Genomic DNA, 9308 nt, shown 5'->3' with positions numbered 1-9308 from the left:
CACATTCATTTGTATTTAGAGATGATGCAGACATCCAATGTGATGAAGAAAAACTTGCCACATGATGCTGGAGAGAGGCAGGATTAGTCACACTATTCTTTGGTACTGTTACATATGTACCTTTTAGTTTTTTCCTCCAGTAATTCCATAAATTACCAGAGCCAAATTACTATATTGAAGCAAACTGCTGATTTTCATTCCTTCTGTGTTTACCGTATGTAAAAATTGGTATATTATACAATCTATATCTTTACCTTTAAATAAAGTATTGAGTAGTGTCAAGTCACTCAAATTGTTCAAACTGTAAAGATGAGAAAGTTTGTAATTTGTGTATTGGTGTTTGATGCTAGTGTTTTTACCTCAGTGTGTTCTGAGTGACAGTGTGTGTGTGTGTGTGTGTGTGTGTGTGTGTGTTATCTCAGTGAGTATTGTTCTGAGTGTGTGGCTGCACTGGAGCCTGTTCTGAGATGTGTGTTAAGGGTGATGTGAACTGTTTAGCTCAGGTGACTGTTGGTAGTGCAGACTGTGGTTAGAGCACATGTGACTCCAGTTGTGCCCACTGTCGTTTTAGCAATCGAAAAATACTCGCAATATGTGTGTTGATACCGGGATGTCTACACAACTGTGTGAGTTGATTGACTTCCCAAAAGTTTGCAACTTTACTCAAACCAAAGTTCAAAACAGCTGTTCATGTCTGTCTTCTCTAGTCTGTTGGCTATTTAGGTTTTTTTTTTCCTAGTACACGCATTAACACATTCTGCACTTACTCGCGGGCGCCTTGTGTAGACTGTTTACACATTTGTGCTCATCATCATATGTACATTTAATGTGCCAGTGTTATTGTTGAATACACAGTGTTGGGGAGTAACGGAATACATGTAACGGCGTTACGTATTCAGAATACAATTATGAGTAACTGTATTCCGTTACAGTTACAATTTAAATAGTTGGTATTTAGAATACAGTTACATTGTTAAAATCAATGGATTACATGACGACATTCTCTCTGTTTCACGAAGTTTATTCACTCTGAATAAATTAAGGCAACTTAATGCATTTTCCACAAGCCCCGATATGAAATAGAAAAAAATAGCTATTTGGCGATCAGTCACAATGGAGTCGGAACGGCACGACAGAGCCAGGGCAGGAATAAGTTTCTATCTTGGAAATTCAAACAGCATTTCACATTAAAGAACGAAAACCGGAGAATGAAATATAACTGTGCAGTGCAAACTCTGCTTGCCAGCAACCAACCTGCTTTCAGCGCCTCCAAATTACTCCACCTCCAACCTGAAGAAGCATCTTAAAGTAAGATTTTTTAATTAGCCAAGAGTAGTCGTCTGCTGTAGTTTTACTGATCACCTTGCTATTTTAACATTGACGTAGTGACTTTACATTCTCCTACGTGCGGATTTACTAGCTCCAGAGCCGGTTAAAGACTGACTAGCATGTTTGACATGCTAGCTAACGTTAGCTAAAATTAGCTCGTGTGTAGCAAGACTGCGTTAGATTTTTGTAGTATGCAGTTCGGACTACCAATACAATAATCTATCTGCTTGTTCAGGTACACATTCAGCTAGTTGGAATAAAAAGAACACACCATTATAGGCCTGTTTAGTAAGCTGGATGTGATAGCTGCATTCCTACACTTATAAAACGCAATTCAATGTGGAAGTAATCCTGAAGTAATCCAAGTATTCAGAATACGCTACTCAGATTGAGTAACGAACGAATACGTTACAAATTACATTTGTGGGCATGTATTCTGTATTCTGTAACGAAAATACGTTTTGAAAGTATCCTTCCCAACACTGTGAATACATTGTGAATACATATTTCTAAAATGGTGTTTTTTTTTGAGTTATTATTACACAATACCTTTTTCTGACCTTTTGAACTCTCTGCCCTACACACAACCCATATTACTAAAAAAAAGACTAAAACGAATAAAAACTAAACTAAAACTAAGCATTTTCAAAAACTACACTAGCAAACCCTCTTTAAAAACTAATTAAAACTAAACTGAATTTGAAAACAAAAAGTCAAAACGAAATAAAAATAAACTAAACTATAATAACCATGGTCCATATCAGTATGAAATATATAAAACACAGAAACACAAACAAGACAAAAAGTTTAAACATTGAATTCAACAAGATCAAAGTGTTCCAATGTTGCTAAAAATATGAAGTGTACCTTGTGTCACATTGTGTGGGGTCAGTTAAAGCCATTATAATACATTTTTTAACGTTTTAAACGACGTATACATTTGTAGGAAAGAATCAAGAGGAGCCAACTTGGTAATTATAAACATAGTAATACAGAAATCATATGCCTGCATCTATATGAAGTATATGCAAAAATATTTTCTCTTACATGCAACTCAAAACCCAACAAATACATACTGAGACCAAAAGTGTTAATTCTTGACTTTGGAAACAGCAAAATAATCTCTTCACAACGTCCATCCATTAGCTGTTGTTGAGCTTCCAATCATATCACATGATCTTCCTCAGCAGATGGTTTTAATTTTTTTTTTTAATTTTCAAATTCATATCCCTCTGAGCATTTGTGTGAGACTTCTTGTCCACGCTGGGTTAAAAGGTCAAATATTCCATGAGAACTGGGTGAGCCTCTCGGGTCGGCGTTTCTTTTGCAATTACAACAGACATGAAAACAACTGATTTGATGAAAAGGGATTTATTGTGATGACATCATCAAAAGTACAACAAGCTACACAACTATCAATGAAACATGTAATTAGACAGAGAGAGAGAGAGAGAGAGAGAGAGAGAGAGAGAGAGAGAGAGAGAGAGAGAGAGAGAGCAGACTGAGATCAGTCACACTGGTCTCTCCTCAGTGTCTCTGAGAGCGGAGTCTGGGCGCCCGGTGGCCTCACAGGTCACAGAGCCCACCTTCTCCCACTGGTCTTTAGGGAGCCTCAGGGTGCTGCTCCAGCTGTATTTGCCGTCCTTCCCCAGCACCCTGGCTCCTGCTCTCCTCCCAGCTGCTGCTGCTGCTGCTGCCGTCCACCTTCCAGGCCAGACTCCAGTCTGAGGGGGAAGCCCTTGTTGGCCAGGCACATGAGCGGGGCGCTCCCTCCTGCAGCAGCTCATCACTGGAGGGGGGCAGCACCGTCAGGGTGGGACGGACATCACCTAGGAGACACCAATCAGCTTAGAGGACAGGGACCACACAGCTGTCAATCAAACCAGCAGACACTTGGACACCTTGACTGTGTGAGAGTTGGTTTTCTCCCTTTAAGGAGTTTCTGTCAGATGGTTTTTCTGCTCCACCCAGCCACTCACCACACATTGTTCAACTTCCCTTTAAGAAGCCTCTCATGTAAATCAGCACAGAGAGAATCATCTACACAATGAGCTGATATATATCAAACTATACACTGGAAATAAAATGTCAACTTTTGGACAAATCTTTAAACCTCTAAATGAAAATCATCACCAACCTAACTATACATTACTTTAAAGTATTTAGTGTAATAGAAACAAATCCAGAAAATGAGCTGACAACATCAAATGTTCTTCATGTGGATTTTGATTATCATTACCAAACTGTTCAAATAGTTTTCAAACTTTGAAACAATACATGACACAGTAAAGAGATGTTGCACATTTTCAAATACCGATCTTTATCTTTGCTCTGTTCAATTGTTTGAATATTCAAATCTTCATTTGCTTTAAACAGTTATCATTGATGTGGAAAATTAAAAATGAATCTTGTAGAACAGTTTTTCAGTTTTATCTTTTCCACACTTCAAGTCACTTAAATTTCAGTTTGACAGAAATGTAAAAGAAATGTTTAGTGAAGCTGCTCTGAGTTAGTCTCCACGATAAAGGAGGAGAAATAAAAACATGAATACATGTATGATTTATCAACTGTAAACAGAATTTAAAACATTACCTTTACAATATTTACAGTATAGTTTTTAGTATTTGTGCAGAAACTTACTTCCAACATTCAGTCTGGTTCCTCCACCGAACCTGTACCACAGTGATACAAAGTCATTGAGCTGCGACAAAACCTCTCACTGTAGAGAGACACGGCTCTCTGACTTTGTCAGACTGAACTAAACCTACAAGCCCCTCAAGATGCTACTTTACCATTAAAGTTGGAAATAATGATTTATCCTCTGACTCAATATTTCATTTTCTTTGCGTATGAACTCTTTGTTTTACTATTTCAAAAGCAATCTTTTGCCTCTTACAGTGATATATTTTCTTTAAAAATGATGGATTAATATTTCACAAAAAAGGAAAGTTAACAGTGCAGAAAGTAAAAGGAAGAAAAATAGCTCCTGAAATAAAAAGTTTTTTAAAAAGTTTGACTTACTTCCAACATTCAGTCTGGTTCCTCCACCAAAAGTCAACCACAGTGATACAAAGTCATTGAGCCGCCGTACAAAAACCTCTCACTGTAGAGAGACACGGCTCTCTGACTTTGACACAAACAAACTCACCAAAATGAGGCTGTTTGTAAAATCTCGTCAAATGAAAAGAGAACTGACAATAACACAGTGCTGCAGATTTCCAGAATATATGCTTTTTATTTATATTGATTTCAAATCAAGTGTATATTGTCCGTTTATATAATCTGTTTTCAATTACAGAAGAAATTAGATTAATTTTGTTGTCCACCTCGGTGGACATTTGTCCTTGGCTTTTCCCAGATTACAGCAAATGTTCATACAATGCACATAACACAGAACACCATTAAAAACCTACAGAATATGCAAAATACAATATAAAATCGTACAAAGGGGAAGGTGACAGCAATAAAAAATACAACAGAGCAAATCTTAAAAAATAACAAGTGTTTCCTGGTGCAGTTATTCTGTGTTCAATAGCTGTTTGGCATAGGGAATAAAAGACTTCTTTTATATGTTCCAGCTGGTCCTGGGAAGTCTAAATCAAACATTTTGGAAGATTTGTCAAGAAGTCAAAGTGTTATTGAAAGATCCTAATCAATGCTCTGATAAAGTGATTGATCCATTGATGATCAGCATCATCAGAGTAATCCAAGTCCCTGTTGGAGTCAGTCAGAGCATTTCCATAGAGAGCCACTTTGCATCAGCAGCACCATGCTCCAGTGCTCTGGGAGAGTTTATAGTCCTGAGAGTTGAACACTGGATGACTGACAGCTGTCCTTCATGACAACAGAAGACACAGAAATCCTCCTCATCAAAAACATGACTTTGATCTCCGTCCTCATCTGGACTCTCCTCTGCTGCTGCTTCACAGGTAAAGTCCAGAGAATCAAACTCCTCTCCTCTATCAACATCCGTCCCTCTGAAATGAAGCCGACTAAACCGTGACGCTGCTTTTATGTTTTTGTCTCTGTATCCTCAGAGTCCAGCGGTCAGTACACAGTGACTCAGCCTGGAGCAGTGAGCTCTGCTCTGGGAGTCCGTCTCCATCAGCTGTAGGACCAGTCAGAGTGTTCATGGTGGGAGCTAGTCTAGCCTGGTACCAACAGAGAGATGGAGAAACTCCTAAACTGCTCATTTACTATGCTAGCACTCGACAATCAGGGATTCCAGATCGTTTTACAGGCAGTGGATCAAACTCTGACTTCACTCTGACCATCAGTGGAGTCCAGACTGAAGATGCAGCAGTTTACTACTGTCAGAGTCTTCACATTCCCAACAGTCAGTATGTGTTCACACAGTGAAAAAGCGTCGTACAAAAACCTCCCTCAGTCAGACTGAACAGAAACTGAACTGACTGCTGCAGCTGGAAGCTACTGCAGAGACTGATACACTTCAATGAGCACACACACACACACACACACACACAAACACACACACACACTTTATATTTACATTTACACACTTAACATTTTACAACAAAGGGAGACACACCATGGTCAAGTTTTTACAAAAATATTCATTCAAACAAATTAAACTAAATTAAAGGGTTAACTTAAGTAATTAAAGTATGGGCTGTGGATATCAGTAAAGTCAGTATTGTGTGATGTGCATGAGTGGTAAATATGTGTGTGCAGGTGTTGTAAAGGTTGATAGGAGCAGAGTAGAGAACTAAAGCAGACGGGAGAGGAGCAAAGCTGCAGCAGAGTGGAGAGTCAGCCAGAGAGAGGGCTGCACTGCATCCAGACTTAAATAACCTCCTGCTACTGGGAACATCCTCAGCTGTTCCCAGTTGCTCTAACCATCACCTGCAGAGAGAGCACAGACAGCTGAATCACACAGCTAACTCAAGATGACACCATCCATTCATATCACATTAGAATCTCATGTTCTTATCAGATTCATGCCAAAAAATCAAGGAGTCAACTTGAAACTAAAAAATAATACATAAATCCATAATCACATCTATATAAAGTTCATGCAAAAAACAACCACATGCAACTCAAAAACGCAACAAATACACTGAGACCAAAAGTTCATTCTTGACTTTAGAAACAACAAAACAATCTCACAACCTCCATCCAGTAGCTGTTGAGCTTTCAGTCAGACCACATGATCTTCAGAGGTAGGACCAAGTCACTGTTTTGGATGTCCGAGTCAAGTCCCAAGTCAAGTTCCAAGTCATACACAACAGTGTAATATTACATTTAAATTGCACAAATCATGAATGCCTTTTTTAAACAGGTTTTATCACGTGCTACTGAACATAATAACACTGACCCAGCAGTTTAATACTTTCATAATGTATTATGTCTAAATGAAATAAAAAGATAAATGTAAAAGAAAAAAAAAAAACATAAACATAGTGTGCCAGTCTGCCAGAAATAGGTCCTAGAGTTCTATAGTGAAGTTACTCACTTTATGGAGGAATAATCTGTGCCTGCATGTGTGTGAGAGAGAACGGAACAGTTTGCATAAAATAAAATAACATCAACGAAGGAATAAACGGTTTCATTCACTCACAAGGTTGTGCTTTTACTGTTACTAAAGGTTACCCCAAGATTTCTCTGCTATAACGTTAGCCATTTACTTTTCTTAGATTTTAGGTTAACAGCAGCTTCAAATATCAAAAAAGAAATCGGAAGATGTTGAATGTATTCGACCCAAGTGTTTTGCATGTTGCCATCAATTATTTTTTTACCACCATGTAGTCTTCATACGCAACAAAATGATCTTTTGTGTCATCATTTCCAACTGGCACTCAGCAACATAACTTCACTTCTCCATGTTTGTCTCCGGCATATGCTGTCCGGTCTGCAGTCTGTCAGATCGGCTTACAGTTTTTACCTACAGCTTACACCCTTTGCCCAACTATGTCTCCTTTTTCAAAAACTTTACACACAATTCTCAAAACGGCACACACAAAATGCTAAATGCCTCACATCTCCTTCAAAATGAAACACTGCATTCAAAATGCCATCAACACATCTCAAAATGAAGCATTTGCATCAAATGGCAAAAAACTTTTTCATAGTAAATTTTTGGATGTGATGTACACACTGTTCTAAATCTAAAGCTCTTTTGTCTTTCATAGGCTCATATCTACATTTACAATGTTCTAGAGAGAAAGTAATCTGCTGAGAGGGGTTGAAAAGTGCACTGCAAACAACAATGTAATGTTACAGTAAAACAGAAAATATGTATTGGGCAAAACATTACGTTTGTAAGAGGAGCTCAGTGTTGTATACAGTAGTATGGAACAAGAAAACAATAGTACAAACATATGTAAACCAAAGGTATCATATTTAGAAAAAAGAATGTGTGTGTGTGTGTGTGTGTGTGTGTGTGTGTGTGTGTGTGTGTGTGTGTGTGTGTGTGTGTGTGTGTGTGTGTGTGTCCGGGCGGGGTATTGTATGCACTTTGTGCAAAACAAAATCTGATAGATTTATAATGCTGAAATAGTCATTAGATAGTTGCATGCCTGTTCTCATTTCTGAAGGTTTGAAGTATGGATGCCACTGTAAAGCTACTCAAGATGGGCTTCTCTCATTGGTCAATCCGTGGTTGATCACATGATGAATAAGTCTGATCATCAGAGATGGCTCTCCTTCTTTTTCTTTTTTTTTTCTTTTTTTTTTTTCTCTTCCTCCTCCTCATTGTCGTCCCTCCCCTTGCTCTCTGTCTGTTGTTGGCATCCATTGTTCAAAACAGGTAATCTGACCTTTGACCTATGTATAGGCCTATACTAAAGCAGTGATTGGTTAGTGTTCAGTTAAGCATAAAGTGTTTGCACATCTGAGGAGTGTGAGTGTCTGCCCTGGTAAATAAGTGTAGCATTTTGATTAGTTGTGTTTGGGAAAGGAAATCAAGTCACTTCCTGTTAGATTTTGTTCTTATGTAGAGAATTGGGTGTAGTGTAAAAAAGAGTTGTATGCAATTTGAAAGTGAGTGAAAGACCGAGAAATAGCTTATGGTTTTTTCTCAAGCATGTCATCTGAGATCCTCGGCCTCAGCCTTCTCTAAAGACTCATCACTGCTTTACTTTGTGAAATCTTCACATTACAAACACCAAAACTTGTCAAACCTGCATTAATATTAATAAAACTAATAATTTTCAAAAAAAGACCATAATAACAAACTGGAAAAACAGAACAAAACTGTCAACAAGTCACTGGATCAGTTTACTACCAGACTTTTCAATATCCTCTCCATGTGAATATGTAAATATGTAGGTCCATGCTCTCAGCACTGGAGGGAAAACAGCATGACATGTTGAGGACAGCTACAGTTCACTGACTCTGTGTGTTTGCATATGTGTCCTGCCTCTCTGCTCCCAGCCGTTAAGAGGCCAGTGTTGATCAGTGACTGTCCAGGACTTTCAGAGCCACTGACACGCCGGCACCACAATGATGATGTCACTGCTTCTACTGCTGGCCACCCTGGGGCTCCTTGTTCAGGGTGAGACTCTCTTCTGAAAACTTTGCTTCAGGATGCAACCAGGTTCACCTCAATGATGTTGCGCTATGATGGAGAAACACTGGAAGAAGCAGCATTTACCTTCTTCCATCTCTTCTCCATGTTAAAGAAATGAGACTCTTCTGTTTGGATGTTGATCATCTTTCTCCAAGCTGGATTTGTCTCAATAACCCTTCTGCTCTTTTTCATGTTTTCCAGGTTCATCAGGAGAAATCATCCTGACTCAGTCTCCTGGATCTCAGTCTGTTGCTCCAGGACAGTCTGTCTCTATCAGATGTAAAGCCAGTTCAGGAATTAGTAGCTACCTTCACTGGTACCTTCAAAAACCTGGAGAATCTCCTAAACTTCTGATTTATTATGCTACAACTCGTCAGTCTGGTGTTTCGGACCGTTTCAGTGGAAGTGGATCTGGGTCTGATTACACTCTGACCATCAGTGGAGTTCAGAC

General features: G+C 38.7%; 1 pseudogene; it reads left to right on the top strand.

Moving 5' to 3' along the window:
• The first annotated feature begins 5206 nt into the window (after positions 1-5206).
• LOC120555120 overlaps positions 5207-9308 on the top strand; it is a 195943-nt pseudogene continuing 191841 nt past the window's right edge.

This window comes from Perca fluviatilis, unplaced genomic scaffold (genome assembly GCF_010015445.1).
Source record: "Perca fluviatilis unplaced genomic scaffold, GENO_Pfluv_1.0 PFLUV_unplaced_scaf_2, whole genome shotgun sequence".
Classification (NCBI taxonomy): domain Eukaryota; kingdom Metazoa; phylum Chordata; class Actinopteri; order Perciformes; family Percidae; genus Perca; species Perca fluviatilis.
The sequence above is the reverse complement of the archived record's forward strand: the minus strand, read 5'-3'. Positions and strand labels throughout refer to the sequence as shown.